This window comes from Anas platyrhynchos, chromosome 7 (assembly GCF_047663525.1).
Source record: "Anas platyrhynchos isolate ZD024472 breed Pekin duck chromosome 7, IASCAAS_PekinDuck_T2T, whole genome shotgun sequence".
Taxonomy (NCBI): domain Eukaryota; kingdom Metazoa; phylum Chordata; class Aves; order Anseriformes; family Anatidae; genus Anas; species Anas platyrhynchos.
The window spans coordinates 24,886,077-24,907,391 of NC_092593.1; the positions used below are offsets into that span (position 1 = coordinate 24,886,077).

The following is a 21,315-nucleotide window of genomic DNA, read 5'->3' on the forward strand; positions in this document are numbered from 1 at the left end:
GAGAAAGAAAGAAGGAAACTCTAACATCACATATACAAACCTGTTTCAGAGAGATCTGACTAATGCTGTCACCATTACTTTTTAATAAGTGCTGGAAGATCAGGGATTTACAATAGTAATTGAATAATATACCTCATTTTAGTACCACGAGTGATATTCACAAGGCTCCACCACAAATTTTATTTTGTCCATGGAGGCACCAGCAGACTCCCAGCTTGGTTTGAAGGCTCATCAAGCAGAGCTATCCCCAGGGACTCAGTGAGTAGGGATGAGCAGACTGAGAACTTACGCACAGTTTTCTGCCACGTGAAAAACACATCACACTTATTTTCTATTATTTTTAATGTCAGTTTCTCAGCTGTTTCTCACAGTAGAAAAAATGTACCCAGCTCCTGTTTAAAGCAGGGTCCTAGTCTGTATGCTAGGATTTCCTTTCCTTTAATTTTGTGACAATGGTGTCTTGTAACAGATTTTTGGGATTGTAAACAATGCCTATCCCTTCAGGCACCTCCTACTCTTAAATTAATATATACACAAACATTCAGAAAATGGACAAGCAGGAAATGCAAATTTGCCTTTATTTATTTATTTAACTGTCAGGTTTTGATCATCTGTGTTGCTAATGTTTGTCTGTTTGCTTGTTTTTTAAAGTCATTCCTACTAAGTGGTGGGGACTGAAGGCAGAGGCAGTACTGTAGGCACAGCTCACCCTGCTCTGTGTCACCTGGTGTTTTCATGTCCTTATTTCACCTCATACCTACGTACCTCAGAGGAACACTGGGGCTTTTCCACAGCGATGGGAGTTCACCAAACCAAGGTGGCACACTACAGTTAGAATAAATCTGCATGAAATGTTGAGGCGCTACCATCAATTCAGCTGTGCAATCATTTGGCAGCTTTAGCTTATTTAGCAACTAAAATCAATTTTTAGCAACTAAAACCCTTTCAATTATGTTTTTATTCCTTTTTTTTTTTTTTTTTTTTTTTTTTTTTTTTTTTTTAATGAAAAAACTCCTCTAAGAAAAAAGAAAATCTCCATTGCTCTCCAGAGCTGTGGCAGCAGAGGCCCTCAGTGGGGCCACCACGCATGGTGCCAGGTGATGGCTTTGTGCGAAGAAACTGCAGCAGGGTGTGAGGAGTGCACATTTCTTCTGCCCTGCCTGCCTCGATCAGGTGACCATGTTGTGGGATGGGTTGGGTGGTGGCTGGGGGGCTCTGTCTGCATTCTTTGATAAGCATACAAAGTTTTTTTGTGAATTTGATAAGCTTCTCCTACTTAACTCTTGATATATACTTATACCCAAATTTTATTCTTTGAACAAAACATGACTGTAAAGATATCAGAAACAAAAATACTCTATTCATATCATAAATTCAAGCTACATTTTATCCTGTGTTAAGGACCAATGTGTTAATTATTGCATGCTTCTAAAAATGTGGCTAGGTGGACAGGCCATTCAACTTGCTTTTTCAAGCTTTTCCCCATAGTTTATCTTTCTAAATAGTTAACCTAAAAGAAAAGGAAATATATATATATATCCCCTCTTCTTTCTTTTGCTTTCCTGTTGTACTTTATCTGATTACTTCATCAGGCAGAAGCAGCCACACAAGCCTTTAACTAAAGGATAAGTTAGTACAATGGTTTCTCAGCTGCTGAATTGGCATTTGGGTGTTGTGCTCATCTTTCACCCCCTCAGCAATGGAGAGGGAGAGATGCTGTCTGAGTGCTCACAAAGAATCTCATGTGAGACTGAAGCATAAATACTTCAGCGCAGATGGTATCATCATAATGTACTGGGAAGGACCTGGCCGTATACAGTTTACCTTATGCTTAATAGACCTGAAACATTAAAAACATGTACTAATTAATTCTTCTGAATTTCTTCATTGTGTTGATAAACCTTTTGGTTCTAATGCCATCACAGAACATCCAGCACTTGGCAGGATAGTGAGCGCCCCTTGGAACTCAGGGATCTAGGGGCTTATTCAGCTATGGGAATTCATCTCAACAGAGATTAAAAAGTTTAGAAGGTTGTTTGAAAATATCATATCTTCTGAGTTTAAACACAGTAACAATGCTGGGAAGAACCCCTGCAGAATTTCACAGAGAACTTTATTATAAACAGAACAGTTATCTAATCAAAAAATAAAATAAAAAATTATAGTAACAAGAAAAGTAGCAATGAAATTCTAAGCTTAGGCATCTTTGTATTAAAATATTTAATTCCTTTGTAACAGCTAACTAGTGTTGTAGTATGTATTAGGATTTGTGCAAAATGTGATACAAACTTTCTTTAATACTTTAATAATAGTAAAGAGCATCTCTTCACTATGTGAAATCAACATTAGTGTTCAGGGTGGCAATGATCCAAGGGAGATCAAAATAAAGGAGGATGCTCAAAAACAGAAACAAAACCAACCAAACAAAAACCAAGAACAACAACAAAAACCAAAGTCAAAACCCCAAACCCAACAAACAAGTAGATATTACAGCAAAACATAGACCTTGAAAGAAGACAGTCAGAAAGGCTTTAACAGTTAAGCAGCAATTATAGAGGGAACTGACTTCATTGGAAAGCAGCAACATTATGGACAATGCGTCTGTGGGCATTCTTAGTATCAGAATGTGTGGCCCACTTCAAAACATTAATGAACATTTTCCAGACTGTCTTTTTTCTTCCTATATCAAAACTTATTTAGGTGGTATGTAATGAACAGACAGCACTTTAATCTAGAAAAGAAGATATTTCAGTCAATAAGTAGAGTTGCTGTAAATAAATAAATACAAGGACTTTGTAATGGCAGTGACAGTACATATGTAAGTCGGTATGATTTTAAATAAAATTTAGTGGACTTGGCATGTTTAAAAATATATATTATTTAAAAACAAAACGAAACACAGTAATTGGCAAAATTGTGCGTTCAAAATAATGAAAATAAATGCCAAAATGTTGATGCTCCTTTGATAGTTTTAGCAGTTGTAGTGTTTTTGCACACTGCGTATTCCATAGCATGATCTCTTGTCCTTACCTAAAGAGAGAGATAAGATCTGTTAACATTTGTTGCCCTTTAAATTACTACGATATATTGTCTAAATTTGTACTTAGAACAGTATTATCCAGAAGAAGACATCATAACAAGCCCCTTTAGAAATATGTTCATCATGTCACAAATTGTTACATATTTTAATTACCTTTTCTTAGCACTACAGCAGACCTTCAAATTAATAGCTATTGCAAACTATAGGCAAGCAGTAGGTGCCTGACTTAATTAACTCTGACTCTGTGTGATGTGATTTGTATCTCAGCATTGCTTGTGCTAAAAATGGGCACTGGCTTTCCTATGGCATATGGCTCTGTTTCTCCAAAGGGCTGTGATATAGCTGCTTTAGGATCTAGAATATTTTATTGGTATTTGATGATTTAGTTTCATTATGGCCTGCAAATTAGAAGACCTGTGAGAACCAGGACAAATATGCAGAACAGGGAGTAACGCAAAACTGAATGCATTGTTGTTTTCATGAAGGCCTTTTACAAATAACAAATTGAAAACATTTTTTAATAGGAATACCAGAATAGATTTGCTGTATGGTCTAAATACATACAGGCTGTATGATGACATGGGCAGGATCTTCAGAAGGGCAGAATCCCTTCTCAATGGGATGGGAGAATCCCTTCATAATGGGAACATACTTGATTATTATTTTATTTTTTTTTAATAAATAAGTAAAAACAGAAAATTGAGATTTTGTTTGTTTCAAAATGTGCAGTTGTGAAGGTCCCTTTTTGATCATGGTGAAAAGACTTCTACATTTTCAGGCATAAAATGAGGCACTAAAGCATATGCAAACATGGTAGCTTCTGTAACATTTTGCTGCAGAATATGAAGTCAGGTCCATTCCAGAAAATGTTATGTAGAACAGCTAACTAGCAACATTATATCATTATAAGCAATAAAACTATAAGCAACAGTTATATCAATACCTAGAGTCATGCTATGCTTTAATACCTGATATATATTAATATATATATATGATTTCTCCTAACATGTTAAATTTGAAGGGAGGCAGAAAAGTCATCTTGCAGTTCTTAGCTGTACTTTCTATTTTGAGTTGAGTCCTTACAATCTTTGCAAAGTACAAATGTTCATATCTCCTATGAAAAAGGTTTCCAAATAAGCCTTTGGCAATATTTCTGAACAAAGAGCGGCCACTGTAGAAATAAACTGGCTTTGTGTCTCAAATCTCCATGGGTTTTAAGAGGCAAAATGACTTCAGCAAAGAAAGTAGGTTAAAGCAAGGACAGACAGCCTCCTTGATTAGTGTAACTGAAAATAAGCACACTCACCCTGTTCAATGCACCTAAGATTCAGTAGTTCTAAAAAAAGAGCATAGGTCAAAACAATAAAATTATTCAGCTTTGCAAACACATTTTCCTTAATTCTTACCTGGAGAAGGAGTCCTTCAAACTGTGACTCAGCTTTAAACTGGGTTTACTTTGCAGATGTCTTTTTAAAAATCTTTTTTGATATGATCTTAAAATGTGAAGGTGGTCTCATTTTGAACATTTTGAACCTTTTTGAAGGTGGTCTGGTTTTGTTAGTTTATTTGTTTATTTTTGTTGTTGTTGTTTAAAGCATTTGATCATTGTTAATTTGCTTGTATAGTAATTAATAGGTTAAATAATGTCTTGTTAATCAGTTATTTTTAGAATTTCTTCTTTCAGGCACAGATATTCTAGGAAATTAAATGTATTCCTATTTTTTCCTACTCTTCCCTAAGCGAAAAACGTTCCTATTTCCTACCACACCACTTGTTAGGAATATGGATTTTTCTTCCTTACTTCCTATCTACAGCTATAATAAGATGTTACTTGTTGAAATCCTTTCATGAGTTCCCTAATACATTGTTCCACTGCATCCCAGCTTCAGTTATGAATTACCTTGAGTGTTTCAGTTTTGAAACTGAGGAGTTTTCATAGCTAAAAACATGCTGATAATGCTTCTGTCACTTCTGTGTCATTCTCTACAGTATCACTGTGTATCGCTGTTGGAAACTAAATTCTGAGAACAGAAGTCTCTTCAGAAGTCTTTTGCTTTTCTTGGCTTTTCTCTCTTCTTTTCTAGAGGAAACAGTGCCTCCAAGAGCTCCTATTTAGGGAGGGGCAGTTTAAGACAATTAAGTCAATTATCTTATTCACCGTTGCATTAATCTCTAAAAAAAAGTCTTCTCAGCAGATGTTGGTTTGAAGGACAGGTGAAAGACAGTTTGTTTTCCTTATTTTATGCCCACTAACAAAGTTAGCTAAATGACTGAATTCTTCCAGTATTTCCCATATGGAGACCTCTGCTGAAGTGAATGTCTTTGCTAGCATCTTGAAGGAATGAAGGACGCGCCGTCTGCTGGGGCTGCAGAACGTTGTTTCTTTATGAGCTTCTTCATTGCCAGGCTGGTTTTGTCATTTGCCAGTTGACATCAGGACAACTGGTGGCAGTCCAGGAGACAGCAGGAAGCAATGGTTGTTTGTTTGTTTGTGGATAAGCAGAGAAGAAAGATGGCATGAAGTGATGAAGAACAAAGAGAGAATAATCAAGAAACAGCGTTAGCTACAGCATAGCCATAAAAATATGTGTAACAAGCCTCTTAGCCATTTTTCCTAAAATACATAAACACACACGCAAATAATCATGAATAATCTCTAAATCTCACAGAGACAGAATTAATAACCTGAAGTGATATAATACTTTCGTGTGTTTTTTGTTTGTTTTTTTTTTTTAAAGTATGAAGAGTCATCACAACTTTTTAGAAGTAATACATAAAAGTTGGTGAGCAGCACCACAACTGCTAAAAAGTGAGGAATCATCATCATATTATCTAGTAAATTTATCATCCTCAAGGGTAGCTTTTTAAAAGCATAGTTTTGAAATTACAAAATGATAGTTTTTCAATGAGCCTTTACATTCAAAGAGAACATGAGGGAGAGGGGAAAGTTAAGACAGAGAGGGCATGATAACAGAAAAGGATGCCACTTGGAAAAAAAAAAAAAGAATTCCTTGACTAACCTTCATATTCAGTGCAGTATTTAATTTAATATATTATTAGTACTACAGAGAGCAAGCAGTCATGAATAAAAAGGAAAGAAAATAAAAGGATGGAGAAATCGCCATGGGTAGCTACATACAAAATGCAGGAATCAGCAAAACCAAGCAAAAATGGACAAAGAGATGCATATTGATGGGAAATCTAAGGATTTCCTTTCCTTCTTGATGGAGACTGGATGGTCAACTTCTTGATGGAGAAAGTAGTTGCATGCATTTGTCCCAAGATGCCATTTTACTTTTGTACTGCAAGACAGTGCTCCATATTTAGCACTAGTTTTAGGGGGGGTTGTGGAAAATTAATCACTGGTTTCAGTCTGCAAGCTAGTTTTGTAAGTGTAGTTAATTATAATCAAAAGCTACCAGTGGATTACTCACCACATACAGCCAGGACAATTTCAACTACAGATCTTCCTGGAAATGATGATACTCAGTCCAATCTGATGGCTGGATAGTATATCGTATTATCTAAGGAAAAGTAGAAATTGTTATGGTTCATTAAAAGGTGCTAAAAAGGTGCATGATAGTTATGCTACAGTTTTTTGAGTGAAAGGAACATTTTTTGCGTGAAAGTCTTCAGAGCAGAGAAATTTCCCACTATTTGTTTTGTTGTGCTTCAGAAAATGAGGATTTCTCAATAAATTAAACACTACTGAAGAACTACTTGACTGACATCAACAGCTAAATTTCTTTCCCTGATGGTAATGATCCTCCAGTTCCACACGTTGACTTGTTGTCCTCGGAAGATCACTTCAAATGCATATAAACACATAAAAAGAGCAAAAAATATATTCTTATCAGTGAACTCCATGCCCATGACAAGTAATTCAAAATAATTTCAAATGAGGGGTAACAGCATCTGCCTTGCATAGCAGCTCCCTTATGTGGTAGTGACAAATTCACAAAATGGAAAGGAAGAGCTCCCTCCCCAGTCCTCTGTACCACAGTCACTAACATGGGCTTTGCAGCGTGGTGTAGTCTGGAAATTTGTTCCTTTTAGCACTAACCCCTTTAAACATGAAACTTGACCAAGTGTGTAAAGTATGCTATCTGGTTTTCTGGTAGAGCAAATAGTTGTGCTCATCTTTAAATTTCTTGACCTTGACAATAGTAGTCAACATTTACCGTCTTGAATTGGTTTCACCAAAATGTGATCCCACACAGCAAGTCACTTGCTGCAAAAATTTGTGAGCATCTCTCTAGTATTACTCCTTCTTGAAACTAAAGTATTCCATTTTTTTATTTTTTATTTGAGGGGAAGAGGTCTTTGTATCTTTTCCTTTTCCTTCTGTTAGGAATAATTATAAATAATTTCCCTGTCTCTAGAAATAATTTCTCCTGGTCAACTGCAAAAAGCAGACATTGCTCTTGATTTTATTTCTATGTGACAGTAAACTTGCCAAAGACAAAATGATGTGGAAGAAAAGGAGATAATGGCTGGGTTTGTAACTGCTATGGAATGAATATTACAAAATATGGGAGAAAGATGACCTCTGCTTAGAAGACTGCCTTCTCATTAACAGATGGCTGTAGTTCAATGATTCCACTGTGGTGTAAAGAAGGAATCAAATTAGATGTGTGAAACTGTCATTGCACTCTGTTTCTCTGCATAGTTCCAGCTTAAAGCATGTTGTTCCTTTTATACAGTCCCTCAGATTGCTGCGTCTCATCCTTTCCACATCAAAGTACTGTCAGCACTTTTATAGTATAAAAAGGATGTAGAGATAATGTTACATTACATTCTCTTCAAACAGCAATGATTTGTACACTTGCAGCATTTCTTTTTTCTGGGAGTTGTAAAAGAAGATGCATTAAGATGAGCAGCATCTAAAAACTGAACAACACCAGAAATATCTATTTAAATCTAGACCAAAGCAGCTCTGGAGGGATGGTGGAGATTTCAGAAAGTCAGTTCTTCTCAGGTGCTATCTGAATTATATTTCAGTCTTCCTAGACACTCGTTAAGCAGCTATGCATAAATGATCTGCAAATGTTTCACATTGCATTTACTAGCCATGTTTGTTTGCCATCATCTATGTAAGAGGCTGTCACAAAGGGATAAGGCTTGATCAGCATGTGGAATCTGAATTTTTCTTTCACAAAGAAATTATATAATTTATTTTTTATCTCAAATTTCAAAGATTTCAGATATTTTCACAATAGGAAATAGAGTGACAAATCAAATTCTCAAAATGTTGCATTTCATTTTCAAGGTTATACAATATTTCAGACATTTTTTCAAATTAAAAATGCAAATCATTGCTGTGAAAGAAGGTGAACACATTCTTATAGAAACAAAGTTCAACAAGACAGAAAAATGACTATTTGGATAACAGTTTTTTGATCTCAATGGAAAAAAAATGAAATCATGGGTATAAATGTCTAGGTCTACATGTATATATAGTATGTCTGTCAGATCCATCTCTGTCTAAATACTGTCCACTTTTTTCTCATAATTATAGAAAATTTGTGCTCACAACTAATTCTTCCTTCCTCAGTTATCTTTCTTTCCCTTACCTCATTAGCATAGGACTGTCCATCATAGGCCTTTGGCTCCGAATGAACGCAAGGGAGGAACACTCAACCAGTAATATTTCATCTCACACAGAGGTCACACCCAATCTTGGCTGCATCAGCATGAACTGGAGAAACGCAGCTGAGGTCAGTGGGCTTACTTGGGTCTGAATTCAATCGTTACTCTGGTGCAAGTGCGATGGAGGCCAGCCCATAGGCCCGGTCCTACCACTGACATGCAAAAGGCAGCCGTGGGGGACCTCCGTTGCTGGCCGGCCATCTCGGAGGCCGCCTGGCACACATGGTTCTCCTTGGCATGGCCATGCAGAATGAGCGTGCAACAAGGCCATGGCGTGCTGGGTACTGCGCCGTGTGTTGCTACATGGCCAGGGCATTCGGCAGAGGTCAATATTGTTACGCAGTCCTGCAAGAAATTGAACAAAATGCAACTTAAATACACCTCTCCCAGCTCCCATCATTATGCCTCTGATAACCACACGGGCAGCTGGCACCCTGTTGGGGTAATCTCTGAGTCTGGTAGGAGTGCTCTCAAGTATTGCCAAGTCCCTTCGATAATCATTATGATACTTTTTGTATCTTTCATGTTTCTGGAATGGCTGTTGAGCCTTTTTGTTCCGTTTCAGTCCCTGGCATCTGTGGGCACTGGCACTGAAGCTGACCCAGTGGGATGCCTGGAAGGCAGTGCTGTGCCAGGTTAAGGAAGGGCCACGTCAGTTCAGATAAACTGAAGCTTCCTGGCACCCACCCTGGCACAGCCACCTTATCAGGGCAGGCTATGGACACACGCTGCAGCCCCCTTTCTGTCTTCCTCTGTCTTACCTCCTACTGCCAACAGGAAATTACGAACAAAGTAATATACTGCAGCAGTGTAAAAATTATACTTCCCACCTTGTGTGTTGTTACATCACTTTTTACACAGATAATTTAACCCAAAGTTTCCCATACTTCCTATTAGTGGAAGTTCCCTCAATCGTTCTCATAAGGGTACCCTGTTAGCAGAACAGCACAGTATGCACCACCTTTAATAAAAGGCATAGCTTCTTACGAGTCTCCTCTCTTTTGCCATATGTATATTATTTCAGATAATGACTACCACTCTAAGACAAAATGGCACTGAAATAGATTTTTATCCTTGGTGCTCTGCTAGTGATTTTTCCTCTCCAGTAGCTGATGTAAGTAAATGTAAAGAGCAGAAGTATTGATTAGATGGCTAATCCTGAAGGCAAAGAGTGACATCAAATTTAACAAGCCAACTATTCCTCCATTTCTTTTTGCTCCATGTTTTTTTTTACAACTATTTCTCCACTTACTGTGCTAAAGTTGGCAAATCTCTGAAAAAAAATAAGTAAATACATAAAACCAAGATAAACTCATTGATCTATGAGAAGCAGAGGATAAAGACTTGTTCAGATTGATCAACAATAAATATTAAGAATTGGTTGATTTTTTGAGGTTTGCTTTTTTTTATTTAAAAAAAAAATATTATTATTTATTTATTCAAATGATCAAAATACCAACTCAACTTTGCTGTATATTGGAAGCAACTTAGCTCGTTCATTGAAAAAGGGGGAATTCCATCATGGACAGTATTTTCTTCACTGCACTTGACACTTTTTTTGGAAAAATCTCTCAAGTAGGACAACTTTCCTATTCCTCATTTAGCTCCCCACTACAAATGCCATATGACATTACAAGCTGTTTTCATGCCTGCCATATCAACATGCTGCTGCTATAACTGAGGGTGGTCATTTTCTTCATCTGTAATGCCTCTAGTCAACTTGAGCATATATCTGTTATACATGTTCTGCCTACTAGTTATGTAAAAATACTAAACATAAATTCTAAAGAGAAAGCTGCCACTTCATTTATTATCACCTCTTCATTAAGCTCTTCCAGTTAATAGATTTAATATAAATTATAAGGGTACCAAATTAAAGCCAATTTTTCAGGCACACCCAGTTTTGGTTAGAATTATGAATCCTTGCTGAATACCCTGCTGGCAAGAATAACAAACAGGATAACAAACAATTGCCTTTGCTCTAGCCCAGGTACCCTGAAATATTCAGAGGAGTTACTAGGTAATGTCTGAAGAGGGATTAGCACCTGTACCTGGCGCAAAAAAAAAAAAAAAAAAAAAAAAAAAAAAAAAACCACGTAAGAAGGAAGATCATTACTAGAGCCTCTGAAGAGTGGCTGGGGCTAATAGGTCAAAATGAAGGGAATTTCTTCACATCAATATTACAGACTGAAATTATATGAATTAATGAAAAACATACTGAGGACACTGAAGGTAGTTAGAAACCATTATACTTCTAGTGATGGTGTACAAAAGGCTGCATCACAGCCATGCCCTCAGGGGTTGTTGTCACACTGTGGGCCATATGCTTTCAAGTGTATCAGGAATTAATAAAGCCCTGACTCTGCTTCCCCCCACACACCTCCACAGGTCAGCCAAATCATGGCATGCTCTCTCACAGTGGTGATACTTTGAAAATCAAGTCTAAATACATATTTTTCTAACGGGGCCACATAATAACTATCAACACATATCAAGGCAGTTTACATAGCAGCTTTGAGATACAAATATCCTAGCAGTTTCCACAAATCAGTGCACAATGAGTGAAAAATGTCGGAAAACTGCAGAGAACATCCTTCTCAAAATAGCATTAACTGTGACCAGTGAGCTAATCAGGCATGCAAGTGGAATTCCAGATTTATGTATGGGTACACACTAAGTAATTTTAGGGCTACTTTGATCTAACTAACCTCCTTTCCACAGAACTTTACTCCATCCATCACCTACCAGATCTATAGCATTTATTTTCTCTTGCTAGGCACAAATCTGAGATGGTCCTGGTACATGTCAGTCAAACTTCTTAGAATATTGTAAATCATCCTTTCAAGCTGCCTGTATTAACTGTACACAAAACTAAGGAAATGTTCATATTTTGGACTTCCCACATAGCGTCTGTGTTTTCTAGACCTGACCTGGCTAGCTTCAGCAAAGATACTATCACCATCAAGTGATATGCAGATCAGTTATTTATCTGAGGGCTGTTGTAGTGGTTAGAAGCAATACAACAAAGACTGCATTTATGGTTTTATCTCTCCCAAGCTGCTCAGTCACTTCACTTTCTGCAGATTTCTATAAGGAATGGGGCCAGAAGGCCTTCATGGAACAGTGCCTTTGGGGAGCAATGTTGTCTCATGACAGCCAGCAAAGCTGAGCTGGCAGTGGGGACCACTTTGATGCTCATTATATATTTGATATTACTCAAGTGAAATTACTTAGAATATTGTATAGTGCTGGTGTGTTGGAGCAGGAGGGCATTGTTGTTGCCAAATTCTGCACTTGTACTTACAGAAATAAAAACTGTAATAGGATATCTACATATTACTTTCTTCTGTTACTATGGTGCTTAGGCTTAGAAAGTACTATAATAAACATGATGAATAATAATTATTACATATAAAAACAAATAAACAAACCTCTTGCTCGGGTTCACTTGAAATGTCAAGCAATTCTGACTGGAATAGGAAGCATCTGCTGAGAGCAGTGAAGAAGCTGGAGGGTGCCTGCTTTATAGAAATAAAACCAATGAATTAAATAACACCCAGCACTGATATGATAAGTGTGCTTTACTTTAGTTAGTTGCCATGAGAAATCACAGGAAAAAAAAGCTTTCACTAGTTTTTTTTTGAACTGGGGTATGCTCACAGTGCTAAAAGTGTAAATGTATAAAAGCAGTGAATTATTGTAGACTCTTTAATGTTGACCTTCTTTTGATAACTTCAGCTTTGACATAGCCCCTGCTTTTAAATGAGAACACTCGGTTTGTAGTGCTGGCTTAAATTCACTGTCTGGCTAGCAAGCTTCAGCAGGTTTAGTGCCTCTCTACTTTAGACACTAGCATTTGTATGGTTTTTCCTCCCCAAAGAAGTAAATTATTTATACAGCACCAACCTTTTTTAACCTAGCTTCTGACAGGCTGGGATTTTTCCAATCTCAGTTGAAACTGTCTAAATAATTTATCGAGTATTCTTTCAAAGTACAATGAATTCTGAAACCTAAGAAATGTTAAATGAGATTCTTTGCCCTTCCAGTGTGAGTGGGTTACTGAGGTTAAGCTAGTGTTTTCTTTGAACTTCTACCAGTCCCTATTTTCTCCCATTGTAGAGATTCATTTTTTTTCCCTCTCCTACTGTCTATCTATTCATTTTCATGACATTTTCTGTTTATCAGACTTTCCCTTTGTGTTTCTGAATCTCTTGCTAACTTTTCCCTTTCTGATGTCTTCCTATACCTTTTATTTTTAGATACAGTAAAACAGTTTTCCCTTTATATGGTCTTCCAGCTAAAGGAGCCATTGATTTCTATGTCCCAAAGTGTACAGGCAGTATCAGTCCACTCAATGTCCTTGATGTTGTATTTTTCAGTCCAGTCTCAAATTCAGCTGAACCTCCTCCCAATCCCATAAAGAAACCAGTGATGAACAGACTTCATATCTTTGGTATAGATGAGCATGAGGAAGTCTGCATAGAATGTTAATCTGCAAACAACATGTAAACTTGCAAGGACATATTTTCAGGTCAGATATCCCAACTCCCCCAAATTCTGTCTGGTCAGACTTAACTCAAAGAAAAAAAAATCTATAAAACTTGGATAATTATGTCTCTAAGGACCAACATAAGTTCATTTTTATGAAAGAAACAAAAATAAAAATAACCCCAAATGAGTGGGATTATAAATAGGAAAAAAATAAACAACAAATCCCAAATGACTCAGACTATTCCAAATTTCCAAGCAGGTATTTTAATCCCTTTTAAATTTTATTAAATGCTTCAGGTGACTTCCTTTATCTGAATCAATTCATCTAGTTTTACCCATAAGAACTTGCAGTTTTCTTTATAGAGGAAAAAATACAGAAGTTGGAACAAATTTTTATGTATACTCAACAACTGAGGATTTTATCCTTTATAAATTAATGATATAAAGAACTGTACCTCAACGTGTCTGATGTGGTATCAGTGTTGAATACAGCAGCAGAATTATAGGAAAGCAGCTCTCTTAACTCCGCTGTACTGTAACTGTTTAAATCAAGCAATACTCCTTTAAGTGGGCTATTTAATTTTAGGGCTTTAAAGCAAGTCAGAAATTACTAAAGGGAACAGCCACAGCTATTGAAAGACAGCAAGATCTAGTGGATAACCACTGCTGAGCCATGAAAGCTGATTTTAGCATTGACTAAAATCAACTAAAAGTCGACCTGCATTATTCCCCATGTCAGAGAAAAAATAGTGCCCAGGCATAATCTTGCAGGAAACAGAAAGGGCAGTAGGTATACAGGTAACCCAGTAACTATGAAATGAAATAACCTCTATTTTCTTTGTCTCTTTCCTTTTGTTATCATACAATATAGCATCTTTCAGTGGTCACACAAGGCAATTTCTTTCTCCCTCTCCATCTTAAGTTTCTGTTGTTATCATTGTCATAATAAACAACTTCCATAAACTGAGCATAAATTGATCAAATGCTTACTGCAATTAAACTCCTGCCACTTTCTCTGTCCTAGAGCCAGAAATTGTGGGCCCCACTGTGCGGCCCCACTTACGTCTTTAGCTGCAGCCTGAGGTATGTTCAGGTCATACGTACAGTATTCAGAACACAAAACATACATTTGTCCACCTGGTGTGCTATGGTGTGCTATGAGTTACTCCTCTAGGTTTGCACTTAAGTGGTGCCCATGCCTAATATGCCAACTAAAGGCAGCGATGTCTTCTTAAGAATACAATTCCTACATGGCCTGATAGACAATTATTACACATATCACATGATACATTAGGATGAAAAGGGGATTCCTTGAGCACAAAAGGTCTATGCTGTCCAAGGTGGTCTATAGCGGGAAGAAATAAAAGTTAATTATGAAATAAACCATGGGAGATGTACTACTAGCTATTGTCAAGCATCCAGAGAAAACTGACAGATGCACATAGTCTTCAAAAAAGTGTTTTGCTACTCTTTTACATGTACTATAAACTTTCACCGTACTCTACATTTCTCTCTGTACAGTAAAAATAAAGAATTATAACATTTCCCTTTCACTAAATCAGAAGCATTAAAATAACCCCTTCAGAAAAAGTCAGATTGTAATCTTCCATTAAACAAAGTACACTCAGATTTTCATTGAGTATTGCTTAAATATGAATGGCAGGATAAGAATCAGAAAAAAGTTTTTGGTGGGGGTGGGTGCAAGCAGCAAACTAGTTAGCATGTAAGTTCCTTATAATTATTCATTGTGAATTACAGTATTACAGTTCCAAAGTATTTTATTTTACCCTTACTGAATATTGCCATCTTCTGACTTCCCTTTCTGAATTCCCTTTCTTCGAATTTCCTTACTGAATTCTCTTTCTGAAGGATTCCTTATACAAAGCCATATTCTATCTCTAAGTCTTCCCCCAAAAAAGATTTGTTAAGTCATAACCTCCTGTTATTATTTCACTGTATATAGTACATAGATCAATCAAAAATAAAGTTTTGACCTTCACTCCGGGTATAACAGTTTTTCCAATGTAGGACTACCATGACATTACTAACAACACTTTAAAAACGTATGTGTAAAGGTTTCTTACGTGTTATGCAAATTTGCATTATTTGTTGATTTGTGGATAATAATGTTCTAAAAGTCTTCAAAATTTTAGTTTCACTCTGATACTCATTTTTATTTTACATTTGATAACAGCAAAACACTTAATTTTGAAGAAAGCTTCGCTTGTCACTTCTTAACTATCTTGCTACAGTATTTTGCTTTTTACAAAACAAAATGTACTTTTGTCCTAAGAAATAGGAAAACTACATTCATTAATTCAGACTTCCCAGTAGATGGTGCTCTAAGTACACTTCAATATGTTCATAAATTTATGCTTGAATTACTTGAACACATATGTTCATTAATTTACAGCTTTTATGTGTTCATAAATATTGATGATATGGCGACATAGCAGTCTATGTAAAATTCAAAAACCAGTCATTCTATTAAAAATTTTTGAAATCTGCTGGCTAGACATTTCCCCTAGTATGCCTTTAGCTGTAGCACATTAGTTAAGTAAAATATTAATGGTTTGGGTCACTTGTATTATTTTGGTCCCAATATATTATAATGCTAGCAGCAGACTTTCCAATATATCACATGGAAACATTGATGGTACCTTTTGGAAGATATCAGCCAGCAAAACTTGGGGAAAACTGCATTCTGCTTGGGCTTCTTCTGCTGCTTCTCTTTTCTCTTTGGACATGGTACTTCTCTCTCCCCTCCTTATTCTCTCCCCCCCCCCCCCCTTTTTTTTTTTTAAAGTGTAATAATTTGAATATCTATATAGGTATTAAAATATATCATGTATTATATGCAATCACACACACTACTTACACATATTCACAAACTAGAATAGCAGATATGCTCTGTTGGAGATCTATATATTAACCTGACAGTTCACACACAGATATCTTTATGTAAAATATAGTGAAGTACTATAAAGAAATTATTGTCATGACAATGACTTCCTTGTAAAGTGTCTTCCATGTACAACATTTTGTTATAAAAGATGTAAGACAAAGTTATGAATGCAGAACTGCCTTGGAGAATTTCATGGTTGCAATGTCAATTGTGTGTAATTACTTCCATGATGTAATTGCTTGTATTTTGTGTTAACTATTTAAATAAAATAACAGCAGCATTTAAATCTTTCCTCATTTAAACTGGGTGAAATGCTTATTCCTGACACACAATTTGCAAAAACAAAACCAACCAACCAAACAAAAAAAAGCCACACACACACACAAAAACTGTCAAACAAACAAAAAAAACCACCCCAAACTACAAGAAACCCCAAACAAAAAAACAACTCTTTGCCAAAATTTGAATTTACTATTCTGAGCAAGCGAATCTGGGCTTAAAAATGTTTTATGTATTCTAACACATAGTTGCCTCTGAGTGCCTTGTCAGCAACATTGCATGTCATTCAATCTACGTGGGAAAAAAGTGTTTCTAACTTGAATCTAAAAGTGGGTACACGATACATAACAGTGTTAACTAACTTGAAGATACCCTGGGTTTACATCACTGGCAAAACTGTCAGCAACAAATTCTTTCAACTCCGTAAACAGCAAGTTTGAAATGTGCACTAAATTAGAAGACTAAGGTTTGTAGCAGAACACTGATGCATGTGTTTATTAGTTGATAACTATCAACATTTTTCTATAATGGCCAACTATTTCATGTATACATTTATATCAGCCTCTCAATGTACTTTTATCGGATAACACGGCAATGACAATTTAATGGAGGCAGATTTGGTCACCCTTCTGTGACAGACTAGCGAGTAATGTCATTTTCATCTTTCATGTATTGACTTTCTAACTTTTTAAAATATAGGCGCTAATACACACAAAAGATATTGAAGTTATTTTTAATGAGCAATTTAACAGGATTCTTATCTTCATTAATAAATCAAAGAATATATTTATATGAATACCTAAGCTGAATGTCTGAATTTCTTTTTTGCTTCAATATTTACTTGACAAAAAAAAAAAAAAAAATCTCTTAACCTTCTGGGATGAGATAACTTTTACTGGATTGTGGCTAGTGATATGTTTGGTGGACTTACATAAAAATGTTCTTTTCTGTGTTTGCTTTTCAGTGATATGCTAAGTATTTTTATACCATTTAGTTTTAATTTTAAAAATCTCGTTGCTTAATAAAACAATTCTAAGTGTATTTAAGAAATGATGTACCAACACTCTTTTTATTTCCTGAAATGTACCAAAAAAAAAAAAAAAAAGTTGTTTGGACCTGTAAGTAATTATTATATGCCATTCATACCCTGATTCCACCAAAGGATTGACACTTTTATCCACATACAACTACATGGACTTTATTGGGTCCAGGACACAAGGGAAGGTCTCACATGAATCAAACAGCAACGTTGTTATTTGCAAGAAATCATAAATCTTGACCTATGCTTCCCCATTATTGCAAATAATGAGATTTTAAAATTATAATATTTAATTTTAAAATTTATTTTATAATTCTAGAGACTCTTGGCTTCTGATTTTCAAGATTTCTAGAAGAATTATGACTTATTTTTTAAATTTAAGAATAAATTCATGATTCTAGTTCTCTTAGCTATGCTGGCAGAGCTCTTCTATGTGTTCAGCTATGTCAGCAGAAAAATGCTGTCTTTGCTTATGTGATTCAGGAATGTTGTTCAGCTATACCAGCCAAAAAATTCTTTCTGTCAGCATGTCTTGAATGTGTACTAGGGCCTCTGCCAGTCAGGCTAGTCTGGCGTAATTGCAGATGCAATAAAGATGAGCCTTTAGAGCCATGCGGAGGACCTAAGTTGCCAGAGCACAATTTAACCTTTGAATGCCCTATTAATGATCAGCAGCTCCAACATAAGCTTAAACTTGAGGTCCTGTCCTATGAACAAAAGCAAAGGTCCTGATGTGTTCTGAAGCTTCCCTGCTTTGCACAAATGAGACACTGGGGTTGCAGAACTTGCCTGGTACTGTCCGTGCCAGCTGCTTTTGCAGCATGGTGGCATGAATTTACACCTGGCTTACAGCTTTCAGTGGCTCTCACACTTTCCAGCTGGATTAATGCTTTTTCTCTTAATTTCTATTTCTGTCTTGTCCAGCATGAGAATAATACATTTTGTTAACAACTGTTTTACTCCTCTACCAACAATGTGTCTATCAAGTATGATGCCACATTAGGCCTCATGTCAGCTCCCAGCAAAGCAGCAGTATACTGGGGGTGAGCGTCTGAGTCCATCCATAATTGGGTGGTGAGAAAGTACAGCCCAAACACAGCAGACAAATGAGAACAAAAAAATAGAGCCAAAGGGGAAGGAGTTAGGTAGGAAGAGTATGCCCCAGGTGGAATTGTGATTGCCCAGACTGACATTTCCCATTCTTATTTAAAATATATTTTGAGAAAGGCACATTTCAAGATCTGATTGAGTCAAAACTGAGACTAACCTTAAAGCCTCATTCTGACTCACTACTTTAAATTCGTTTAAATTAAAAGAGTTCTCAAACTGATGTATGATTTATATTTTTTCCATACACGAAGAGAGTGAAAAGCATCACCTAAGCTATGAAGTTGAGTGAAGTCTACAGCAGAGGCATATTCTTAATCATTTCAGGTGGGAGATGGCGTGAAGAAAAGGGTTAGCAAAGAGCATAGTGTCTTTAGGTTTGTTTGGTAACTCTTAGAGCTGTGTTCTGAACAGAACAGATAGGAGGGCAAACAGGGAACTACCAAAACTGTAAAACAAGCATTACTCAAAGCATCTTTTGAATTAAGGTAAGCAATAATTTTCTACATGTTTGCACAGCTCTTTATTCTGTGCATATGGTATTATAAAACTAAGAATTAAAATAAAATATTTGAAGTGGAATTGAATTGAGCAGACAAACATTATTGTGAACTGAAATACCACTAATATCACGAACATGCTGTGGTACCATCTCTGCACAAAATGAAAAAAAAAAAAAAAAAAGTATAGCTGAGATTCTAACTTTTTTTTTTTTTTCAATTCATTTTGAATGAGTTTCCCTATCCATCAGAAGGAATAGGCAGAGAAAAGAAGTGTTTGAAAGTCAAAATACTACTTTGCACATCTCTAATGTTTTCCATTCAAGGATCTCTAGTGCTTTACAAGCTTAACATGATTAACTTTATGCTCAGTAAGCAGTTCTACCCATAAAAATAGGTAGGTCTTTACAGGATTAGGGCCTCAATTTGTCCTTAAAGTGGTGAGCAGTGAATATCACTTACTGCTTTAGCAGACAGGGGTGTATAAATAATGGATACTGTGATTTGCCTGAAGATCTGTCAAAATGAAAAGTTGTATTGGATTAACCTGGAACAAAACAAGTGTTCACATTTGCAGCAAACTGCAACTAGAAGAAAGTAGAAAGCGGGAAAAAAAAAGAAAAAAAAAAAAGGACATAAGAACATAATGAAACATTTCCTTTGATTCAAAAATGAAATATTTCTATTTTAAAGCTCTTAAAACTTCATTCTTTAAAATAAAATGCAAATTATTTAAAATTACCAGTTAGGATTGAAATAATAATTATTAGTTTGTCACGCTGAAATGTCTACTTTTCTTTGTACATTACATAACCATTTTTACATCGCAAAAATATTCTTCAATGGGAAGCATTTTCTGTTCTCTACACTATGAAAGGTTAAATGGGGCTTTTGACACATCTCTCCTAATGATAAAACAACCTCTTTGGAAGCAAGGCCCTGTGGAGGCAGCTGTGCCTGGAGGCAGGAGGCTGAGCTCCGCTTTGCCATGTCATGCGGTCTCTAATGAGCGGCCCTAGGGATGAAGACGTGCTTTGTCTTCATGCACAGGAAGGTGAAAACACACTTTGATATTCCTAAAGACAGGCTGGTGCTACAACAACCTGCAGCCCTTCATTTGGATGGGAGAAACAACATGCATCTTAAGCGCACTTCAAAAAAAAATACAGAAGTCCAGACAGAGCCAAAAAAGAGACGTATTTCTAAAGTCCAACCTTTCTGTACATAAAAAGATGTTTGTAGGAAGTCTGGTAAAACTCATGACGTTGGGCAAATGAATAACCCATACTGCTTGGATTAACATGCTTCCAATGACCAATACTCAACGACAAACTGTTGTGCTCATGGGAGATCACCTACACTGCCAGCATTTCCCCCATGCCCTTGCTAAGAACACAAAGGTAACACTGACTGACTCCACATTATGCCTCAGGCCCTGGCTCTGGCCTGCTGTGGGCAGGAGCAGCATGGCAGGCCATGGCCAGGGCTAGCACGAGCATGGGTCAGGCCTCAGGCCTGCAGGAAGCAACCAGTATTTTAAGGGAATCATGGGGTGAATTAGGTGTTTGCCTGGCTTCTACACTTGTATTGTTCCAGACAAAGAAAACACTAATGAAAGGCAAAAACCAATGAGATGTTTTCTTGTGAGACTCCAGCTGACCACTATTTGGCAGTGCCATGGGGCTGTTCAGTAACTAGGCCGTATAGCCCAACACCTGGGGAACAAGGACAAACCAAGCCAGCAGTGGAGATGTCCACTTAGGACTTATGTCTTTCCAGAATCACATGTCCATTTTCCAACACCACCACTTCCCCCCGGTTTAGCTGCCACAGGAGCCTGAAGGGATTCAATTTCTGTGTGACTCCTAGCCAGCCCAGCTACGTTCCAAGAAGTCCCAGTGTTGTGAAAAGTAGAAAAAAAGGAAGGGAGAAAAGGGAGAGATGGGAGGAAAGGGAGGAAGGGAGGAAAAAAAGATTATTATTATTTTTTTTAACTATTTAAAGTTTAATGTGAAATTATGTGTGGAGCGACCATGTGCTAAGACTTACGTTTAGTATAATTTACTGCTAAACAGAAACTTGTTCAATTAATAAGCACCCTACCCATTTTAATGAGTTAAAGAATGTTGCTTTTAAAATTATATTCAGAATCGCTGAAACAGTTTTAGATTTTTATGTCATCTCAACTGTTTTATTAATATATATATATATATATATATATAAAGTGCTACTGACTAAATATATTTTTAAATATCTTTATAACAGAGCAAGGGATGGGTTCTGATTATTTTTGTAGCTGTAAGTA

At 36.5% G+C, this 21,315-nt stretch overlaps 1 long non-coding RNA gene across 8 annotated transcripts in view; it reads right to left on the bottom strand.

Annotated features, from left to right (window-relative positions):
- Positions 1–38: 38 nt before the first annotated feature.
- The window catches only part of LOC106020349 (uncharacterized), a 190,958-nt gene continuing 169,681 nt past the window's right edge, over positions 39–21,315 (bottom strand). For 5 of the 8 annotated variants that reach the window (XR_011810695.1, XR_011810693.1, XR_001195809.5 and 2 more), the window contains 4 exons: positions 8,614–9,034; positions 6,475–6,564; positions 4,447–5,482; positions 39–3,030 (listed from right to left, as the gene is read on the bottom strand). This is a non-coding gene — a long non-coding RNA (uncharacterized lncRNA). Of the gene's footprint in view, positions 3,031–4,446; positions 5,483–6,474; positions 6,565–8,613; positions 9,035–12,120; positions 12,211–21,315 lie in introns of all 8 variants that reach the window. The other 3 variants (XR_011810690.1, XR_011810689.1, XR_011810691.1) reach the window with 2 other exon arrangements.